The 7,500-nt window shown below is 50.3% G+C and overlaps 1 pseudogene; it reads left to right on the forward strand.

The window, feature by feature from the left end:
- LOC139327900 (protein EFR3 homolog B-like) overlaps window positions 1-7,500 on the forward strand; it is an 11,754-nt pseudogene that overhangs the window by 1,247 nt on the left and 3,007 nt on the right.

The raw sequence follows: 7,500 nt of genomic DNA on the forward strand, positions 1-7,500 counted from the left end.
CAGAAGCTGGATCACATGACCTTCGTCTTTGTTTCTGTGTTATCAGCTGTCCCATCAATCATTTATGAAGCTGTAAAATCTCAGTCTGCAGACGTGTAGTGCGCTAAAACGTGCAGTATTTACCTCTAAAGCTGAATACAACAGAAGTACTCAAGCGAAGTACAAATACGAGCTCCATCCCACCGCTGCCTGTTCTCTCCTGCCTCTGTTTGAGTAAACTTTATTAACAGGTTGAGCAGAGGACGAGTGGACCTGAAGGGGTTAACAGTCAGGAATGTGGAGGAAGGAGGAGGAGAAGCTTTTTCACTTCAGTCCTCCTCTTCCCTCCTCTCACTTTCTCCAGCTTCACTCCTGCTCAGAGGTCCTCCTTCATCCCGCCGCTCCACCCTCCTCCTCCTCAGGGCGGCTCGACTCTCGCATCCTTCCGTCCGGTCGTCGGTCACAGAGGAGATGCCGGGGACTCTTCCCAGGTTTCCCAGCATGCCCACCGTGCTCAGCTCCCTGCCCAGAGGCATCAGCCCCCCCAGTTTACCCAGAGGCATCACCATGCCCAGTTTACCCAGCATGCCCCGAGGCGTGACCGTACCCAGCCTGCCCAGGGGGATGTCTCTTCCGAGGCCCCTCGCCATGTCGGCCGTGTCCCAGGCTCCTCGCAGGCTGCTGCAGGACTGCTGCTCCGTGCTGGACCACCAGACACCAGGAGGTAACACATACTGCTGATACTGCTGAGTACTGCAGCGAGTACTACTGCTACTGCAGCGAGTACTGCTGCTCATCTCTGTCTGTGTCGCTCTGTTCAAACTAAGCTAAAAGAGCTCGGGGCTCAGCCTCCACCTGCGCTCAGGCGGCTGGAGGCGGCTGGAGGTCGATTGATGACTGATGTGATGATCCGTGTGACGCGTCACACGTCCACACGAGAAGGCTCCTCTTCATCGCCGTCCATCAGCCTCCAGACTGAAACATGACGTTCGCCTCCAGCCTCACGTCACGTCAGGAAATATAAACACTTTGTCTTCTCGTCTCATTACGTGACTTTTCTGAACAAGTCCAACTGTCTGTGCATGAAATAACAAATGAAACATGAATTTATTCTCACGTTTCATCACAGAGCGTTCAATTATTCATCAAAGACGAAGAAAAGAGCTCGAACGAGCACTGAAAGTCACAGCAGCAGAGTGGTTGTGTGTTTGAGGAGATCTGAAGGTTTTTAGATTTTGTCTGTTCGTGGACAGAAAAAGACGTTTTAATGAACCAACGAACGCTCAGCTGCCAAACTGGACGTTTAACGTCTGCATGGACGAACTTTGATGTGAAGACGAGTCCGTTTGTCACAAACCTCTCATGTACGCAGTTTGACTTTTCTAGTTTTCACCACTGATTGATCTCCTGATGAGCGTCCTGGTTCATCATTTGCTCCATCAAATATCAGAAAATCATGAAAAGTCTCCAAAAGTCCAACGTGGACGTCTTCGGTTCATCCGAGAGCCTGAAACCTAAAAATATTCAGTCAGAAAAAAACGACAATGAACAGACTCATTCATTCATTCATCTGATGAATTTCACAGTCAGCTCGTGTCTCAGCTCGAGTTTGGACAGTAAAACCAAGAAGTAACTGAATCAGTGAACAGGGTAGTTTTACTGCGTTAGTACTGCGTTAGTACTGCGAAAGCTGTGTTTTCAGCTTCAGTTTTGCAGGTTTCTGATTCTGCTGGAACGATAAATAAATAAATCCAGAGCAGATTATCGAGCGCTGAGCTGCTGCACATGGCCCGGATCACACACACACACACACACACACACACACACACACACACACACAGGGATCTGTGTGTGTGTGTGTGAGCTGGTGAGAATATGAAGTATTCAGTAAGTACTTTACATTAAATCTGTTTCAACGACAACAAACAGCTGAGACGTTGAATCAGCTGCTGAATGTGGAGATACGAGGCTTTTAACTGACGGTGAGCGAAAGGAGGGGGCTTTAGTGTGTGTGTGTGTGTTTGTGTGTGCGTGTGTTTGTGTGTGTGCCTGTGTGTGTGTGTGTGCCTGTGTGTGTGTGTGTGTGTCAAGGATTAACCACAAACGTGTGTGTGATGAGGTGATGTGTGGATGTGACTGGACGAGTCGTCTTCATGTACGGTGAGATTTCTCCTTTATTTCCATTCTTTATTTACAATATTAATTCTTGACAGTATTAATGTTATTTATTATTATTTATCAGTCAGAATTCTTTGTTCTGGCGTTCACTGATCAGCTGCAGAAATACAAACGGCAGAAGAAGAAGTGGACGAGTGGTAATCAGATTTATGTGGATGAGTGAAGGATGTGAGGAGTTCAGACGGTTTCATTGGTTTAACTCGCAGCAAACAACAGAAAATCTGTTTGTTTGTTTGTTTGTTTACATCTTCTGAACTAATGAAGGGTCGACCTTCAACGGACTGAAGTGCAGGTGGGTCAAATGTTGAGTAACAAAAGGAAAAAGGACCAGACACCAACTTCTTCATCTCCTATTTCTCCTCCTCCTTCTTTGCCTTCTTCTCCTTCTTATTCTTCTTCTCATCCTCCTCCTCCTCCTTCTTATTCTTCTCCTTCTCCTTCTTTTCTTCTTCTTCTTCTTCTTCTTCTTCTTCTCCTACCCCACCCCCTCCACCTCATGTTCTTCTCCTCCTCCTCCTGCTTCTTCTTCTTCTTCTTATCCTCCTCCTCCTTGTTATTCTTCTTTTTCTTTTTCTTCTTCCTCTTGCTCTTGTCCTCCTCCTCCTCCTTCTCCTTCTTTTCTTCTTCTTCTTCTTCTCCTACCCCACCTCCTCCACCTCATGTTCTTCTCCTCCTCCTCCTGCTTCTTCTTCTTCTTATCCTCCTCCTCCTCCTCCTTGTTATTCTTCTCCTTCTTTTTCTTCTTCCTCTTGCTCTGGTTCTCCTTCTTCTTCTCCTCCTCCTGCTTTTCTTCTTCTTCTTCTTCTTCTTCTTCGTCTCTGATTGCGGGCTGGCAGGTCTCCTCCTCCTGCTCTTCAGTGTGCAGCGATAGAAACAAACTCAATCAGGAAGCCGATTCAAGAAGGAAAGACAACATGAACATTTCTGTAAACTGCTCATTATCGTTTTGATTGAAAAAGTCGGGACCTTTTAAAAATCATAGACATCAGCTCAGAGGAAATCTGAACCAGAGTAATTCAATCTGAATGAAGTACAATTAAAAACTCAAAGTCCAGATTAAATGTGAAAGTCATCAAATGTCAGAGACAAACAGATTCATCCGGTCAGTCTCACATGAACCAGTGCTGTGATCGCTGCAGCGTTTGTGTCCGAGCTGTGAAGGTGCTCAGGTGTGCTCAGGTGTGCTCAGCGTTTTGCTCAGCGGCACTCGGGCAGGTGGCACGTGTCAGCGCAGAGCCTGAGCGGGCGAGCGAGAGAGCGAGCGAGCGAGGACTCTGAAAGCCCCGCTAACTAAAAAACAACAACATAAACACATTACGCAACAACAACAAGCCTGCAGGATTAAAGCTGGAAACACAGAATTACTGCTGTGCATTGTGTGTGTGTGTGTGTGTGTGTGTGTGTGTGTGTGTGTGTGTGTGTGTGTGTGTGTGTGTGTGTGTGTGTGTGTGAGAGTTGGCAGTTGACCATTGGTGGATCTCTTGCCTCCTCTAATCTGCTCAAACCTATTACACTGAACATGGACAGAGATGAAAAATGAAATCTGTGGAGAAGCAGGTCATCACTGCTGCCCCCTGCAGGCGGACTCTCCTCTACCAGAGGCAGGCTTTTATTTTGAAATCCTCCTTCCTTCTGTGTTTTAGTCCTGTTCGTCCATGTTTACCTGTTTGTGTGTCGCACAGAAATGCTCTTTTCATTCACCCGCGAGCTCCACGACGTCTGCCTGGTTTGTTGTTGTTTTGGTCAGAGACCCCCCCCCCAGTGGCAGAAATGAGGTACTGCATGTTGTACTGAATGAATCACCTGTGACAGACAGGTGTGTGTGATTAGAGTCATGGAACACATACGCTGAAGGTAACTCCCCCCCCCCCCCCCCCCCTCTCTCCCCCAGGCCTGTGTGGTTGCTGCTGGGCGCTGCGTCCTCGCTACAAGAGGCTGGTTGATAATATTTTCCCAGAGGACCCTGAAGTAAACACACACACACACACACACACACACACACACACACACACACACAGAGGTGTTAGACATTTACATGTTACACACACTTTTAATTGAACCAGGTTTCCTGTTCCAATATGGTGCCGTTCCCTTGGAATTCTGGGAATTGGTGTTGGATGTGTGGACAGAAATGATGAAACAGAACAGAGCTGCTCCATCGCTCCACCTCAAACAGCTGTGTGTTCGATGTGTGTGTGTGTGTGTGTGTGTGTGTGTGTGTGTGTGTGCGTGTGTGTGTGTGTTCAGGACGGCCTGGTGAAAGCCAACATGGAGAAGCTGACGTTCTTCGCTCTGTCGGCTCCAGAGAAACTGGACCGCATCGCTGCGTATCTGTCAGAGCGCCTGACCAGAGAGCTGAACCGCCACCACTACGGGTCAGCACGCACACACACACACACGCACACACACGCACACACACACAGAGCCGCCCTTTCACTCAGGTGTGGTGGCTCCGCAGGTACGTGTGCATCGCGATGGAGGCGATGGAGCAGCTGCTGCTGGCCTGTCACTGTCAGAGCATCAACCTGCTGGTGGAGAGCTTCCTCAGCACGCTGCGCCTCCTGCTGGAGGCCGACAAGCCGCACCTCCACATCCTGGCCACCAGCTCGGTACGAACCACAGCGTCACCCTAACCTTCACGCAGATGTCTCACAGGACAAGACAAGCGAGCGATGAGGTTTTATGTCCCAAAGGTCAAAGGTCAGCCTCAGCGTCCACAGCCTGCAGCTTCTCTCCATGTTTAAAGCACCTCGAGCTGATTGGTCGAGCTGATGTTGATCTTCAGCTCCATGTGATGAAGCTCCCCATCAGTCCTCTGTCCTCTTCTGGACACACTGTCTCTGAGTGAAGACAGTGTGTCCCTCTCTGGACATTTTCAGGTTATAAATAGCTGAGCTGAAGCGCCTCATGCCATCAGAAACATGGACGCCGTTCAGAGTGCACGCAGAGATTACAGTTATGTCATACATTCATTTATGTGCTCTTTAATCTGACACACACGCACACACACACACACGCACACAGGGATGATCAGTGTGTGCATCTGCAGATATTCTGCTCAGTGTTTGTATTCGCGGGTATCAGCTGACATGGATGCACGCTCGAGCAGATGGTGTTCGTCGATCGATTGGTGATGCCTGCTTCTCTCTCGTGTAGTTTGTGAAGTTTGCGAACATCGAGGAGGACACGCCGTCCTACCATCGCAGCTACGACTTCTTTGTGTCTCGCTTCAGTGAGATGTGTCACTCCGAGCACGAGGACGTGGACATGCAGATCAGGTCAGTGTCACCGCCGTCACCTGGATGGAGGGACGAGGTTCCTGGGCTGAGGTGACCAATAGGGATGCAGTAATGTGTGTGTGTGTGTGTGTGTGTGTGTGTGTGTGTGTGTGTGTGTGTGTGTGTGTGTGTGTGTGTGTGTGTGTGTGTGTGTGTGTGTGTGTAGGATCCGTGTGTCGGGGATCCGCGGCCTGCAGGGCGTGGTCAGGAAGACGGTGGACGACGAGCTGCAGGCCAACATCTGGGAGCCGCGTCACATGGAGCAGATTGTCCCCGCCCTGCTGGTCAACCTGCAGCAGCACACACACACCAACAGGTGCAGGCGTGTGCGCGCACGCACGCACACACACACACACACACACACACACACACACACACACACACACACACACACACACACACACACATACACTTATAAAGACAGCAACTCTTACCTATAACTCATTTTAATCACCATGACTTGGCTCCCACTTTGTGTGTGCTGCGTGTGCGCGTGTGCATGTGTGCGTGCGTGCGTGCGTGTGTGTCTGTGTGTGTGTGTGTGTGTGTGTGTGTGTGTGTGTGTGTGTATGTGTGCGTGCAGTGACTCTCCAGCAGAGCAGACTGAGGTGTGTTTCAGGGAGCTGTTGGGCCGAGCTGCTTATGGACACATTAACAACGCAATCAGACCTGTGCTGATGTAAGACATACACACACACACACACTGTATACAGGTGCAGTAGCAGTAGTAGTAGTACTAGCAGCAGTGCATATATATATGGGCAGTGCCCTCGGTGTGTCTCCAGGCACCTGGACAGTCACAGTCTTTGGGAAGGACGAAGCTTTGCTGTTCAGTGTTTTCAGATCATCATGTTCTCCATCCAGGTGAGTCACACGACCTGATGCTTCACACAGGTGAGTTTTAAACCAAGGACAGCCACAGCCCTTCATTGAACTGGGCTTAAATGAAGTTACATTATTTAAATTAATTGTACTTTGGCTGACCTGAAGTCTGCTTTTGTCTGTCCTCTGCTCAGTCCCAGCACTCTCACCTGGTGATCCAGCAGCTCCTGGGTCACCTGGACGCTAACAGCAGGAGTCCGGCGTCGGTCCGGGCCGGGATCGTTGAGGTCCTGTCTGAAGCTGCTGTGATAGAAGCTACTGGATCCGTAGGTGCGTCTGCGTCCTCTGGACTCACCTGTCTGTGTCCATCCTCTGTGCACTCGTACTCGTCTCTTGCAGTACTTACATAATCCTCTGTGTGTGTACTGCAGGTCCCACAGTGCTGGAAGTGTTCAACACATTACTGCGACAGCTCAGGCAGAGCGTCGACTATCAGCTGACTGGTTACTACGACAACGCCGGAAAACACAAAACCACGTCGGCGGAGGAGAAGACGCTGCAGGACGCCGTCATCAGAACCATCGGTCAGCTGGGACCTGTGCCGTCTTCCTGTTGTCATCCATGTTTTTGAGACATCTGAAACTGTGTTTTCTGTCCAGGGTCCTTCGCCAACACGCTTCCAGTCTACCAGAGGTCAGAGGTCATGCTGTTCATCATGGGGAAGATCCCTGTGCCCGGGATCTACCCCGCTCTGGGGTCGCCCAACGCCGGGTACCAGCTCACTTCCTCCTTTCACAACCAGCTTCACATCATGTCTTTCAAAGAAACTTCAAATACACGTGATTAGACGTCCAAACGTCTCTGTCTGTCTCAGGTTTGAAGGCAGCAGAATGATCCAGGTGATGCTGCTGAAGTCTCTCCTCCAGGTGAGTTCAGTGCTGCAGGTCGAGCTCCTGAACGACAGGCTGAACCTCCAGCTGACGTCTCAAACCTCGTGCAACACGACCGACCTGTTGGGACACTCGAGTCCTTTGAAACCCTGCTGTCCTCCTCACGTCCTCACGTCCTCCTCCCTGCCTCAGGTGTCGGAGCGTTATGAAAGCAGTAACCTGCTGACGGCGCTGCCCTCGTCCTTCCTGGAGCCTCTGCTGTCCTTCACTCTGATGGAGGACCCTGAGATCCGTCTGCTGGTCCTGTCCATCCTCACCTCGCTCATCGACAGACGCCACAACGCCGCCAGGCT

Source organism: Chaetodon trifascialis, chromosome 24 (assembly GCF_039877785.1).
Source record: "Chaetodon trifascialis isolate fChaTrf1 chromosome 24, fChaTrf1.hap1, whole genome shotgun sequence".
NCBI classification, from domain to species: domain Eukaryota; kingdom Metazoa; phylum Chordata; class Actinopteri; order Chaetodontiformes; family Chaetodontidae; genus Chaetodon; species Chaetodon trifascialis.